Source organism: Panulirus ornatus, chromosome 25 (assembly GCF_036320965.1).
Source record: "Panulirus ornatus isolate Po-2019 chromosome 25, ASM3632096v1, whole genome shotgun sequence".
In the NCBI taxonomy this organism is placed as follows: Eukaryota; Metazoa; Arthropoda; class Malacostraca; order Decapoda; family Palinuridae; genus Panulirus; species Panulirus ornatus.
In genome coordinates, this window is record NC_092248.1 from 23,654,401 (window position 1) to 23,670,088 (window position 15,688).

The window sequence follows — 15,688 nt, forward strand, 5'->3', positions numbered from 1 at the left end:
GTGGCGGGTGGCGACGTAATGAATGAGGGCAGACAGTATGAATCATATACATGTTTATTATATGTATTTGTCTTTGTGTGTATATTTTGTATCGTAGCGATATAGGTATGATAACATGTGCGTGGTGGGACGTAGATATTTATATATATATATATATATATATATATATATTATATATATATAATATATATTATTTTATATTTATTGTTTTTTTAATATATATTTTTTTTAAATTAAAATAATATACATGTGTATGTGTGTGGGTTGGGTCATTTTTTCGTCTGTTTCCTTGCGTTACCTCGCTAACGCGGGAGACAGCGACAAAGTATAATAAATAAGTAAACAATAACGCTGTAATGTATAGGTATGTATATGAGAGTGTTCGTGTTCGCTTTTATGTATATACATGTGTATAGCTATGTGTTGTGCCATTCTTTCGTCTGTTTCCTTGCGCTACCTTGCTAACGCGCGAGGCAGCGGCTAAGTATAATAGATGAAATGATGAATATATTTTCCTGATACATGTTGATAATCTGAAGACAAAATTTTTTTTTCTGTATGCTGTAGACCATTTGACGCTCGTCTTTAGCGGCTTGATTATATTCCTGTGTGTAAAGTGATATTTTTGTGTTGATATACCAAAAGTATTGTTATGCTTTGATTACTGGCCTGTTGCTGTTAATTTTTAGGGACTGTGATGTGTTTTTTTTTGAGAGTTTACTGTTGTTTTCATCACGATGTTGATGTGGTATTTTGGTACGTTCTTTAGTAGCAATTTGAGTACATAAGTCGTGTAGAGCATGAGAGTATCTATAAAACGTCAATGATGGTCATGTAGTTGACAATTGGATATCCTCCAAGGACCTAACTGTATGTGTCCTTGATAACTGGTCTTTCTGTATTTTGATATAGAAAGTTATTAAGAAACTGCTGATCTTCCCTTCAGATGCATAACATTTCAGTTTCCATATTTCCTCACTAATTTATTCTATGATTTTCGATAGATGGTTTGGGAAAAGGACGCATTTTGTTCGTACTTTCAAAGAACAGAGAATTTTTCTTTTTATTTCAACTATATAAGAAATCGATGACTACGAACTACATAAACCGATGGCGCAGCAAAGTGACAATACATGGGGCGAACATCATATGTGCTGGGCTCAAGCTTCATGCCTGGTGTGCGTCTTCGATGTTTCGTGTTGACGTTCCCTTCCTGCTGCCACCGCCTGACCCATCTGCAGACTGTTGTCACACTGGTGCCCATCTCTCTGGCTATGATGCGGGTAGGTACGCCATCCACCCACATCCACACCAGCCTCACGCGTTCATCCAAAGTTGTTGGCTGGAATCTTTGTCGCCTCAACATAATCCTCTGCAGAAATTAGATGTATTCTTTGAAAAGGTTGATGCTGAAAGAACAGTTTGGGGTAAAAGAGTAAATGTATCTACCTAGTTTCTGCCGAGGTTGCCAGTAGCTGCAGGTCTCCTGTGTAACGTTTGGTTAGGGCTCTTTCATTATACCCTCTCGTTAACTTTCCCTTCCACCTGTCATGTCATTGTTTTAACTTTCCGACTACCGTTTGAATCAACCATTTTCTTCTGTACCAGTGATGTTATGCACAGAGCAGCTGATTGGAGAGGAGCAATGTGGTTTTAAGAGAGACAGAAGGTGTGTGGACCAGGATTTTGCTTTGTTGAACATATGGAAGATTTACTTGGATAAGAATGACTTACTCACCATGTTAAAGGATCTGACGAATGTATGTGACAAGGGTAACAGAGATGCCTCATAGATAGTCGTAGTTTTGGTATGGGCGGATGGGATGTTGCCACATATATCAAAGTTCTTCTCTTTATTCCAGGAGAGTAAAGTATATATAGGGTTTAGGGAAAAAAAAAAAAATTGACTGGCCCCCTTGACGATGGGTCTGCGTTACGGGTTCATGATGTCAGCATGACTGGTGAATCTGTTTATGGATGGCGTGGTACAAATGGTAGATGCGAAGGTTGGGAGCAATGGACGACTTTGAAATATGCGGAAATTTAAGCAAATCATTTGCTGTTTGCAAATGGCAAGACTCTGGTAGGAGGTGTTGGGGAGAAACATTAGAGGCTGGTGACAGAAGCTCGGAGAGTATAAGAAAATAAAGTTGGAAGTGAAAGTGAACAAAAGTGAGATAATGTTGTGCAGTTGCAGGGATGAAAGGTTATCGTTCGTCACTGAACGGGGACGACCAAGGACAGGACGTGGCGGATGTTGGAACTATGAAGGCTGAAGTTAAGTCAGGTCACCAGCGCATTAAGAAGTACTTAGGAGAGTTCAGGTCACAAGATTGATATCAAGACCCGTTTACTTTATCTCCGGAACTACAAAGTTTGATTCTCTAAGCACTCATTCAGCAGCTGTCGACCTCTGTGAGGAGGCGAACGCTCACCTTTAGTGAGGGTATATGTGGCCGTCTAGAAGGATCAGATATCCCAACATTTTTGTATGAATATAAGACTTAGCGTTAAATGCCAAAGGAAAAAAGGATGTGCTAGAAATGAATAGCGTTAGAACGATACATGGCTCGAGGTGGACTGATTATGTGAGAGAGTAACGTCAGAGATTGGTACAGTTGTGCACAGAGCATAACTGAGTGAGCTGGCCAGGGTGTACTGAAACAATTAGGGAATGTGAAGAGGATGAGTGGAAAACGATTGGCAGTGGTGATCTGTGTGCTGGAAACGAAGGATATTAGAAGGAGGGACAGAAAAAGAAGAAAATGGAGGTTTTGCATGTTCTATTAAGGTGCGCGCTTGTATACACTATGTTCGTATTCATATACCTCCGCGTTGTACAGTCAGGTTCGGTAAAATGATAGTTGCTGGTTATTTGAACCTGTTGGGAAATCACCGGTGTAGACCCCGTTGCTCACCAACGTGAGACGATGGGTATTCGAGTACATAGTATTCGAATAGTTATTTCCTATTTGCCAGGCCCATGACCTAGCGGATGGCATTCCCGCCTCTTGCACAGGTGTCCCAGGTTCGAACCTGGCTGTTGGAGGTTTGAATGTTCTATGAAGGTGCGCGGTTCTATGCACGATGTTCGTATATATATATATATATATATATATATATATATATATATATATATATATATATATATATATATATATATTTTTTTTTTTTTTTTTTTTATACTTTGTCGCTGTCTCCCGCGTTTGCGAGGTAGCGCAAGGAAACAGACGAAAGAAATGGCCCAACCCCCCCCCCATACACATGTATATACATACGTCCACACACGCAAATATACATACCTACACAGCTTTCCATGGTTTACCCCAGACGCTTCACATGCCTTGATTCAATCCACTGACAGCACGTCAACCCCGGTATACCACATCGCTCCAATTCACTCTATTCCTTGCCCTCCTTTCACCCTCCTGCATGTTCAGGCCCCGATCACACAAAATCTTTTTCACTCCATCTTTCCACCTCCAATTTGGTCTCCCTCTTCTCCTCGTTCCCTCCACCTCCGACACATATATCCTCTTGGTCAATCTTTCCTCACTCATTCTCTCCATGTGCCCAAACCACTTCAAAACACCCTCTTCTGCTCTCTCAACCACGCTCTTTTTATTTCCACACATCTCTCTTACCCTTACGTTACTCACTCGATCAAACCACCTCACACCACACATTGTCCTCAAACATCTCATTTCCAGCACATCCATCCTCCTGCGCACAACTCTATCCATAGCCCACGCCTCGCAACCATACAACATTGTTGGAACCACTATTCCTTCAAACATACCCATTTTTGCTTTCCGAGATAATGTTCTCGACTTCCACACATTCTTCAAGGCCCCCAGAATTTTCGCCCCCTCCCCCACCCTATGATCCACTTCCGCTTCCATGGTTCCATCCGCTGACAGATCCACTCCCAGATATCTAAAACACTTCACTTCCTCCAGTTTTTCTCCATTCAAACTCACCTCCCAATTGACTTGACCCTCAACCCTACTGTACCTAATAACCTTGCTCTTATTCACATTTACTCTTAACTTTCTTCTTCCACACACTTTACCAAACTCAGTCACCAGCTTCTGCAGTTTCTCACATATATATATATATATATATATATATATATATATATATATATATATATATATATATATATATATATATATATATATATATATATATATATATATATATATATATATGTATATATATATAAATATATATATATATATATATATATATATATATATATATATATATATATATATATATATATATATATATATATATATATATATATATATATATATATATATATATATATATATATATATCTATTATATATATATATATATATATATATTATATATATATATATATATATATATATATATATATAGGGGAGAAAGAATTCTTCCCACGTATTCCCTGCGTGTGGGTAGAAGGCGACTAAAAGGGAAGGGAGCGGGGGGCTGGAAATTCTCCCCTCTCGTTTTTCATTTTCCAAAAAGAAGAAGAGAGAAGGGGACCAAGTGAGGTTTGTTCCCTCAAAGGCCTAGTCCTCTGTTCTTAACGCTACCTCGCTAATGCGGGAAATAGCGAATAGTATGAAAAAAAAAAAAAATATATATATATTTATAATATATATATATATTATATATATAATATATAAACTATATATATATATATATAATATATATATATATATATATATATATATTATATATATATATATATATATATATATATATATATATATATATATATATATATATATATATATATATATTAAATTTTAGGGAGAATAAAAAGATGTTCTGGAAGGAGGTAAATAAAGTGCGTAAGACAAGGGAGCAAATGGGAACTTCAGTGAAGGGCGCAAATGGGGAGGTGATAACAAGTAGTGGTGATGTGAGAAGGACATGGAGTGAGTATTTTGAAGGTTTGTTGAATGTGTTTGATGATAGAGTGGCAGATATAGGGTGTTTTGGTCGAGGTGGTGTGCAAAGTGAGAGGGTTAGGGAAAATGAGTTGGTAAACAGAGAAGAGGTAGTAAAAGCTTTGCGGAAGATGAAAGCCGGCAAGGCAGCAGGTTTGGATAGTATTGCAGTGGAATTTATTAAAAAAGGGGGTGACTGTATTGTTGACTGGTTGGTAAGGTTATTTAATGTGTGTGTGACTCATGGTGAGGTGCCTGAGGATTGGCGGAATGCGTGCACAGTGCCATTGTACAAAGGCAAAGGGGATAAGAGTGTGCTCAAATTACAGAGGTATAAGTTTGTTGAGTATTCCTGGCAAATTATATGGGAGGGTATTGATTGAGAGGGTGAAGGCATGTACAGAGCATCAGATTGGGGAAGAGCAGTGTGGTTTCAGAAGTGGTAGAGGATGTGTGGATCAGGTGTTTGCTTTGAAGAATGTATGTGAGAAATACTTAGAAAAGCAAATGGATTTGTATGTAGCATTTATGGATCTGGAGAAGGCATATGATAGAGTTGATAGAGATGCTTTGTGGAAGGTATTAAGAATATATGGTGTGGGAGGCAAGTTGTTAGAAGCAGTGAAAAGTTTTTATCGAGGATGTAAGGCATGTGTACGTGTAGGAAGAGAGGAAAGTGATTGGTTCTCAGTGAATGTAGGTTTGCGGCAGGGGTGAGTGATGTCTCTATGGTTGTTTAATTTGTTTATGGATGGGGTTGTTAGGGAGGTGAATGCAAGAGTTTTGGAAAGAGGGGCAAGTATGAAGTCTGTTGGGGATGAGAGAGCTTGGGAAGTGAGTCAGTTGTTGTTCGCTGATGATACAGCGCTGGTGGCTGATTCATGTGAGAAACTGCAGAAGCTGGTGACTGAGTTTGGTAAAGTGTGTGAAAGAAGAAAGCTAAGAGTAAATGTGAAAAAGAGCAAGGTTATTAGGTACAGTAGGGTTGAGGGTCAATTCAATTGGGAGGTGAGTTTGAATGGAGAAAAACTGGAGGAAGTGAAGTGTTTTAGATATCTGGGAGTGGATCTGGCAGCGGATGGAACCATGGAAGCGGAAGTGGATCATAGGGTGGGGGAGGGGGCGAAAATTCTGGGAGCCTTGAAGAATGCGTGGAAGTCGAGAACATTATCTCGGAAAGCAAAAATGGGTATGTTTGAAGGAATAGTGGTTCCAACAATGTTGTATGGTTGCGAGGCGTGGACTATGGATAGAGTTGTGCGCAGGAGGATGGATGTGCTGGAAATGAGATGTTTGAGGACAATGTGTGGTGTGAGGTGGTTTGATCGAGTAAGTAACGTAAGGGTAAGAGAGATGTGTGGAAATAAAAAGAGCGTGGTTGAGAGAGCAGAAGAGGGTGTTTTGAAATGGTTTGGTCACATGGAGAGAATGAGTGAGGAAAGATTGACCAAGAGGATATATGTGTCGGAGGTGGAGGGAACGAGTAGAAGAGGGAGACCAAATTGGAGGTGGAAAGATGGAGTGAAAAAGATTTTGTGTGATCGGGGCCTGAACATGCAGGAGGGTGAAAGGAGGGCAAAGAATAGAATGAATTGGAGCGATGTGGTATACCGGGGTTGACGTGCTGTCAGTGGATTGAATCAAGGCATGTGTATGGGGGTGGGTTAGGCCATTTCTTTCGTCTGTTTCCTTGCGCTACCTCGCAAACGCGGGAGACAGCGACAAAGCAAAAGAAAAAAAAAAAAAAAGAAAATATATATATATATATATATATATATATATATATATATATATATATATATATATATATATATATATATATATATATATATATATATACACACATATATATATATACATTTCCTTTTCCATAGCCAGAGGTTGAACCATTATGTGACATTCATTTTTTTCATTCATTTCAAGCTAAAAGTTTGTTTTATAAATTGTTTCTTACATTTTTCATATGTATATATATGTATGTGTGTGTGTGTGTGTGTATGTGCGTATGTATGTGTATGTGTGTGTGTGTGTATATGTATATATATGTGTATATTATCCCTGGGGATAGGGGTGAAAGAATACTTCCCACGTATTCCTCGCGTGTCGTAGAAAGCGACTAGAGGGGACGGGAGCGGGGGGCCGGAAATCCTCCCCTCCTTGTATTAACTTTCTAAAATGGGAAACAGAAGAAGGAGTCACGCGGGGAGTGATCATCCTCCTCGAAGGCTCAGAGTGGGATGCCTAAATGTGTGTGGATGTAACCAAGATGTGAAAAAAGGAGAGATAGGTAGTATGTTTGAGGAAAGGAACCTGGATGTTTTGGCTCTGAGTGAAACGAAGCTCAAGGGTAAAGGGGAAGAGTGGTTTGGAAATGTCTGGGGAGTGAAGTCAGGGGTTAGTGAGAGGACAAGAGCAAGGGAAGGAGTAGCAATACTCCTGAAACAGGAGTTGTGGGAGTATGTGATAGAATGCAAGAAAGTAAATTCTCGATTAATATGGGTAAAACTGAAAGTTGATGGAGAGAGGTGGGTGATTATTGGTGCATATGCACCTGGGCATGAGAAGAAAGATCATGAGAGGCAAGTGTTTTGGGAGCAGCTAAATGAGTGTGTTAGCGGTTTTGATGCACGAGACCGGGTTATAGTGATGGGTGATTTGAATGCAAAGGTGAGTAATGTGGCAGTTGAGGGAATAATTGGTATGCATGGGGTGTTCAGTGTTGTAAATGGAAATGGTGAAGAGCTTGTAGATTTATGTGCTGAAAAAGGACTGATGATTGGGAATACCTGGTTTAAAAAGCGAGATATACATAAGTATACTTATGTAAGTAGGAGAGATGGCCAGAGAGCGTTATTGGATTACGTGTTAATTGACAGGCGCGCGAAAGAGAGACTTTTGGATGTTAATGTGCTGAGAGGTGCAACTGGAGGGATGTCTGATCATTATCTTGTGGAGGCTAAGGTGAAGATTAGTATGGGTTTTCAGAAAAGAGGAGTGAATGTTGGGGTGAAGAAGGTGGTGAGAGTAAGTGAGCTTGGGAAGGAGACCTGTGTGGGGAAGTACCAGGAGAGACTGTGTACAGAATGGAAAAAGGTGAGAACAATGGAAGTAAGGGGAGTGGGGGAGGAATGGGATGTATTTAGGGAATCAGTGATGGATTGCGCAAAAGATGCTTGTGGCATGAGAAGAGTGGGAGGTGGGCTGTTTAGAAAGGGTAGTGAGTGGTGGGATGAAGAAGTAAGAGTATTAGTGAAAGAGAAGAGAGAGGCATTTGGACGATTTTTGCAGGGAAAAAATGCAATTGAGTGGGAGAAGTATAAAAGAAAGAGACAGGAGGTCAAGAGAAAGGTGCAAGAGGTGAAAAAAAGGGCAAATGAGAGTTGGGGTGAGAGACTATCAGTAAATTTTAGGGAGAATAAAAAGATGTTCTGGAAGGAGGTAAATAGGGTGCGTAAGACAAGGGAGCAAATGGGAACTTCAGTGAAGGGCGCAAATGGGGAGGTGATAACAAGTAGCGGTGATGTGAGAAGGAGATGGAATGAGTATTTTGAAGGTTTGTTGAATGTGTCTGATGACAGAGTGGCAGATATAGGGTGTTTTGGTCGAGGTGGTGTGCAAAGTGAGAGGGTTAGGGAAAATGATTTGGTAAACAGAGAAGAGGTAGTAAAAGCTTTGCGGAAGATGAAAGCCGGCAAGGCAGCAGGTTTGGATGGTATTGCAGTGGAATTTATTAAAAAAGGGGGTAACTGTATTGTTGACTGGTTGGTAAGGTTATTTAATGTATGTATGACTCATGGTGAGGTGCCTGAGGATTGGCGGAATGCGTGCATAGTGCCATTGTACAAAGGCAAAGGGGATAAGAGTGAGTGCTCAAATTACAGAGGTATAAGTTTGTTGAGTATTCCTGGTAAATTATATGGGAGGGTATTGATCGAGAGGGTGAAGGCATGTACAGAGCATCAGATTGGGGAAGAGCAGTGTGGTTTCAGAAGTGGTAGAGGATGTGTGGATCAGGTGTTTGCTTTGAAGAATGTATGTGAGAAATACTTAGAAAAGCAAATGGATTTGTATGTAGCATTTATGGATCTGGAGAAGGCATATGATAGAGTTGATAGAGATGCTCTGTGGAAGGTATTAAGAATATATGGTGTGGGAGGCAAGTTGTTAGAAGCAGTGAAAAGTTTTTATCGAGGATGTAAGGCATGTGTACGTGTAGGAAGAGAGGAAAGTGATTGGTTCTCAGTGAATGTAGGTTTGCGGCAGGGGTGTGTGATGTCTCCATGGTTGTTTAATTTGTTTATGGATGGGGTTGTAAGGGAGGTAAATGCAAGAGTCTGGAAAGAGGGGCAAGTATGAAGTCTGTTGGGGATGAGAGAGCTTGGGAAGTGAGTCAGTTGTTGTTCGCTGATGATACAGCGCTGGTGGCTGATTCATGTGAGAAACTGCAGAAGCTGGTGACTGAGTTTGGTAAAGTGTGTGAAAGAAGAAAGCTAGAGAGTAAATGTGAAAAAGAGCAAGGTTATTAGGTACAGTAGGGGTGAGGGTCAAGTCAATTGGGAGGTGAGTTTGAATGGAGAAAAACTGGAGGAAGTGAAGTGTTTTAGATATCTGGGAGTGGATCTGTCAGCGGATGGAACCATGGAAGCGGAAGTGGATCATAGGGTGGGGGAGGGGGCGAAAATTCTGGGCAGCCTTGAAAAATGTGTGGAAGTCGAGAACATTATCTCGGAAAGCGAAAATGGGTATGTTTGAGGGAATAGTGGTTCCAACAATGTTGTATGGTTGCGAGGCGTGGGCTATGGATAGAGATGTGCGCAGGAGGATGGATGTGCTGGAAATGAGATGTTTGAGGACAATGTGTGGTGTGAGGTGGTTTGATCGAGTAAGTAACGTAAGGGTAAGAGAGATGTGTGGAAATAAAAAGAGCGTGGTTGAGAGAGCAGAAGAGGGTGTTTTGAAATGGTTTGGTCACATGGAGAGAATGAGTGAGGAAAGATTGACCAAGAGGATATATGTGTCGGAGGTGGAGGGAACGAGTAGAAGAGGGAGACCAAATTGGAGGTGGAAAGATGGAGTGAAAAAGATTTTGTGTGATCGGGGCCTGAACATGCAGGAGGGTGAAAGGAGGGCAAAGAATAGAATGAATTGGAGCGATGTGGTATACCGGGGTTGACGTGCTGTCAGTGGATTGAATGAAGGCATGTGTATGGGGGTGGGTTAGGCCATTTCTCTCGTCTGTTTCCTTGCGCTACCTCGCAAACGCGGGAGACAGCGACAAAGCAAAAAAAAAAAAAAAAGAGAATATATATATATATATATATATATATATATATATATATATATATATATATATATATATATATATATATATATATATATATATATATATATGTATATTTTCTTTTTTTTCTTTTCTTTATTATACTTTGTCGCTGTCTCCTGCGTTAGCGAGGCAGCGTAAGGAAACAGACGAAAGAATGGCCCACCCCACCCACATACACATGTATATGCATACACGTCCACATACGCACATACACATACCTATACATCTCATCATTTACATGTATATACACACAGAGACATATACATGTACATAATTCATACTGTCTGCCCTTATTCATTCCCGTCACCACACCACCACACATGGAATGACACCCCCCCCCCCCCATATGTGCGCGAGGTAGCGCTAGGAAAAGACAACGAAGGCCACATTCATTCACACTCAGTATCTAGCTCTCATATATAATGCACCGAAACCACAGCTCCCTTTCCACATCTAGGCACCACAAAACTTTCCATGGTTTACCCCAGACGCTTCACATGCCCTGGTTCAATCCATTGACCGCAAGTCGACCCCGGTATACCAAATCGTTCCAATTCACTCTATTCCATGCACACGTTTCACCCTCCTCCATGTTTAGGCCCCGCTCACTCAGAATCTTTTTCACTCTTATCTTTCCACCTCCAATTTGGTCTCCCACTTCTCCTCGTTCCCTCCACCTCTGACACATGTATCCTCTTTGTCAATCTTTCCTCACTCATTCTCTCCATGTGACCAAACCATTTCAAAACACCCTCTTCTGCCCTCTAAACCACACTCTTTTTATTACCATATATCTCTCTTACCCTTTCATGACTTGCTTGATCGAACCACCTCACACCACATATTGTCCTCAAACATCTCATTTTAAGCACATCCACCCCCCTCCGCACAACTCTATCTATAGCCCACGCCTCGCAACCATATAACATTGTTGAAACGACTATTCCTTCAAACATGCCCATTTTTGCGTTCCAAGATAAAGTTATCGACTTCCACATATTTTTGAACGCTCCCAGAACTTTCGCCCCCTCCCCACCCTATGATTCACTTCCACTTCCATGGTTACATCCGCTTCAAAATCCACTTTCAGATATCTAAAGCACTTCACTTCCCCAAGTTTTTCTCGATTTAAAAGTACCTTCCAATTGACTTGTCCCTCAACCCTACTGTACCTAATTACCATTCTCTTATCCATAATTACTCTATATTTTTTTCTTTCACACACTTTACCAAAGTCAGTCATCACCTTCAGCAGTTTCTCATCCGAATCAGCCACCAGCGCTGTATCATCAACGAAACACGACTGACTCACTTCCAAAGCTCTCACATCCACAACAGACTGCATACTTGCCACTCTTTCCTAAACTCTTGCATTCACCTCCCTAACAAACCCATACATAAACAAATTAAACAACCATGGAGACATCACGCAGCCCTACCGTAAACCAACCTTCACTGAGAACCAATGACTTTCCTCTCTTCCTACTGGTACAAATGCCTTACATCGTCGATAAACACTTTTCAATGCTTCTAACAACTTGCCTACCACACCATATATTCTTAATAACTTCCACAGAGCATCTCTATCAACTCTCTCATATGCCTTCTCCAGACCCATAAATGCTACATACAAATCCATTTGCTTTTCTTAGTATTTCTCACATACATTCTAAAAAGCAAACACCTGAGCCACACATAATCTACCACTTGCTCTTCCCCAGTCTGATTCTCTGTACATGCCGTCTCAATCAATAGCCTCTCATAAAAGTTTCCCTGGAATACCCAACAAACTTATGCCACTGTAAATTCAGCACTCACTTTTATCCCCTTTGCCTTTGTACAGTGGCACTATGCAAGCAATCCGCCAATCCTCAGACACCTCACCATGAGTCATACATGCATTGAATAAACCTTACCAACCAGTCAACAATACAGTCAGCCACTTTTTTTAATAAATTCCCCTGCAATACCATCCAAACCTGCTGCCTTGCCGTCTTTCATCTTCCGCAAAGCTTTTACTGCCTCTTCTCTGTTTCCCAAATTTTTCTCCCTAAGCCCTCTCACTTTGCATACCACCTCGACCAAAACACCCTATATCTGCCACTCTATCATCAAACACATTCAGCAAACCTTCAAAATACTCAATCCATCTCCTCACATCACCACAACTTGTTATCCCCTAGCCATAAACCCTCTTCACTTATGTTCCTATTTGTTCCCTTGTCTTAGGCACTTTATTTTCCTCCTTCCAAAACATCTTTTCATTCTCCCTAAAATCTAATGATACTCTCTTACCCCATCTCTCATTTGCCCTCTTTATCACCTCTTGCACCTTTCTCTTGACCTCATGCCTCTTTCCTTTATACATCTCCCAGTCATTTGTATTATTTCCCTGCAAAAATCGTCCAAATGCCTTTCTCTTCTCTTTCACTAATAATCTTATATCCTCATCCCACCACTCACTACCCTTGCTAACCTGCCCACATCCCAGTCTTCTCATGTCACAAGCATCTTTTGCGCAAGTCATCACTGCTTCCCTAAATACAACGCATTCCTCCCCAACTCCCTTTACTTTCTTTGTTCTCACCCTTTTTTCCATTCTGTATTCGGAATCTCCTGGTACTTCCTCGCACAAGTCTCCCACCGAAGCTCACTTACTCTCACTACTCTCTTCACCCAACATTCTCCCTCCGTTTCTGAAAACTTCTACAAATATTCACTTTCGCCTCTACTAGATAATGATCAGACATCCCTCCAGTTGCACCTCTCAGCATATTAACATCCAAAAGATTCTCTTTAGCGCGCCTATCAATTAACACGTAATCCAATAACGTTCTCTGGCCATCTCTCCCACTTACGTACGTATACTTATATATATATATATATATATATATATATATATATATATATATATATATATATATATATATATATATATATATATATATATATATATATATATATATATATATATATATATATATATTATCCCTGGGTATAGGGGATTAAGAGTACTTCCCACGTATTCCCTGCGTGTCGTAGAAGACGACCAAAAGGGGAGGGAGCGGGGGGCAGGAAATCCTCCCCTCTCGTTTTTTTTTTTTTTCTAATTTTCCAAAAGAAGGAACAGAGGGGGCCAGGTGGGGATATTCCAGAAAAGGCCCAGTCATCTGTTCTTAACGCTACCTCGCTAACGCGGGAATTGGCGAATAGTTTAAAAGAAAGAAATATATATATATATATATATATATATATATATATATATATATATATATATATATATATATATATATATATATATATATATATATATATATATATTATTATTATTATATTTTTTATTTTGCTTTGTCGCTGTCTCCCGCGTTTGCGAGGTAGCGCAAGGAAACAGACGAAAGAAATGGCCCAACCCACACCCATAGACATGTATATACATACGTCCACACACGCAAATATACATACCTACACAGCTTTCCATGGTTTACCCCAGACGCTTCACATGCCCTGATTCAATCCACTGACAGCACGTCAACCCCGGTATACCACATCGATCCAATTCACTCCATTCCTTGCCCTCCTTTCACCCTCCTGCATGTTCAGGCCCCGATCACACAAAATCGTTTTAACTCCAACTTTCCACCTCCAATTTGGTCTCCCACTTCTCGTTCCCTCCACCTCCGACACATATATCCTCTTGGTCAATCTTTCCTCACTCATTCTCTCCATGTGCCCAAACCATTTCAAAACACCCTCTTCTGCTCTCTCAACCACGCTCTTTTTATTTCCAAACATCTCTCTTACCCTTACGTTACTTACTCGATCAAACCACCTCACACCACACATTGTCCTCAAACATCTCATTTCCAGCACATCCACCCTCCTGCGCACAACTCTATCCATAGCCCACGCCTCGCAACCGTACAACATTGTTGGAACCACTATTCCTTCAAACATACCCATTTTTGCTTTCCGAGATAATGTTCTCGAAATCCACACATTCTTCAAGGCTCCCAGGATTTTCGCCCCCTCCCCCACCCTATGATCCACTTCCGCTTCCATGGTTCCATCCGCTGCCAGATCCACTCCCAGATATCTAAAACACTTTACTTCCTCCAGTTTTTCTCCATTCAAACTCACCTCCCAATTGACTTGAACCTCAACCCTACTGTACCTAAATACCTTGCTCTTATTCACATTTACTCTTACCTTTCTTCTTTCACACACTTTACCAAACTCAGTCACCAGCTTCTGCAGTTTCTCACATGAATCAACCACCAGCGCTGTATCATCAGCGAACAACAACTGACTCACTTCCCAAGCTCTCTAATCCCCAACAGACTTCATACTTGCCCCTCTTTCCAAAACTCTTGCATTCACCTCCCTAACAACCCCATCCGTAAACAAATTAAACAACCATGGAGACATCACACACCCCTGCCGCAAACCTACATTCACTGAGAACCAATCACTTTCCTCTCTTCCTACACGTACACATGCCTTACATCCTCGATAAAAACTTTTCACTGCTTCTAACAACTTGCCTCCCACACCATATATTCTTAATACCTTCCACAAAGCATCTCTATCAACTCTATCATATGCTTTCTCCAGATCCATAAATGCTACATACAAATCAATTTGCTTTTCTAAGTATTTCTCACATACATTCTTCAAAGCAAACACCTGATCCAAACATCCTCTACCACTTCTGAAACCACACTGCTCTTCCCCAATCTGATGCTCCGTACATGCCTTCACCCTCTCAATCAATACCCTCCCATATAATTTACCAGGAATACTCAACAGACTTATACCTCTGTAATTTGAGCACTCACTCTTATCGCCTTTGCCTTTGTACAATGGCACTATGCACGCATTCCGCCAATCCTCAGGCACCTCACCATGAGTCATACATACATCAAATAACCTTGCCAACCAGTTAATGATACAGTCACCCCCTTTTTTAATAAATTCCACTACAATACCATCCAAACCTGCTGCCTTGCCGGTTGTCATCTTCCGCAAAGCTTTTACTACTTCTTCTCTGTTTACCAAATCATTTTCCCTCATCCTCTCACTTTGCACACCACCCCGACCAAAACATCCTATATCTGCCACTCTGTCATCAAATACATTCACCAAACCTATATATATATATATATATATATATATATATATATATATATATATATATATATATATATATATATATATATATATATATATACATATATATATGCTCTGTGGAAGGTATTAAGAATATATGGTGTGGGAGGCAAGTTGTTAGAAGCAGTGAAAAGTTTTTATCGAGGATGTAAGGCATGTGTACGTGTAGGAAGAGAGGAAAGTGATTGGTTCTCAGTGAATGTAGGTTTGCGGCAGGGGTGTGTGATGTCTCCATGGTTGTTTAATTTGTT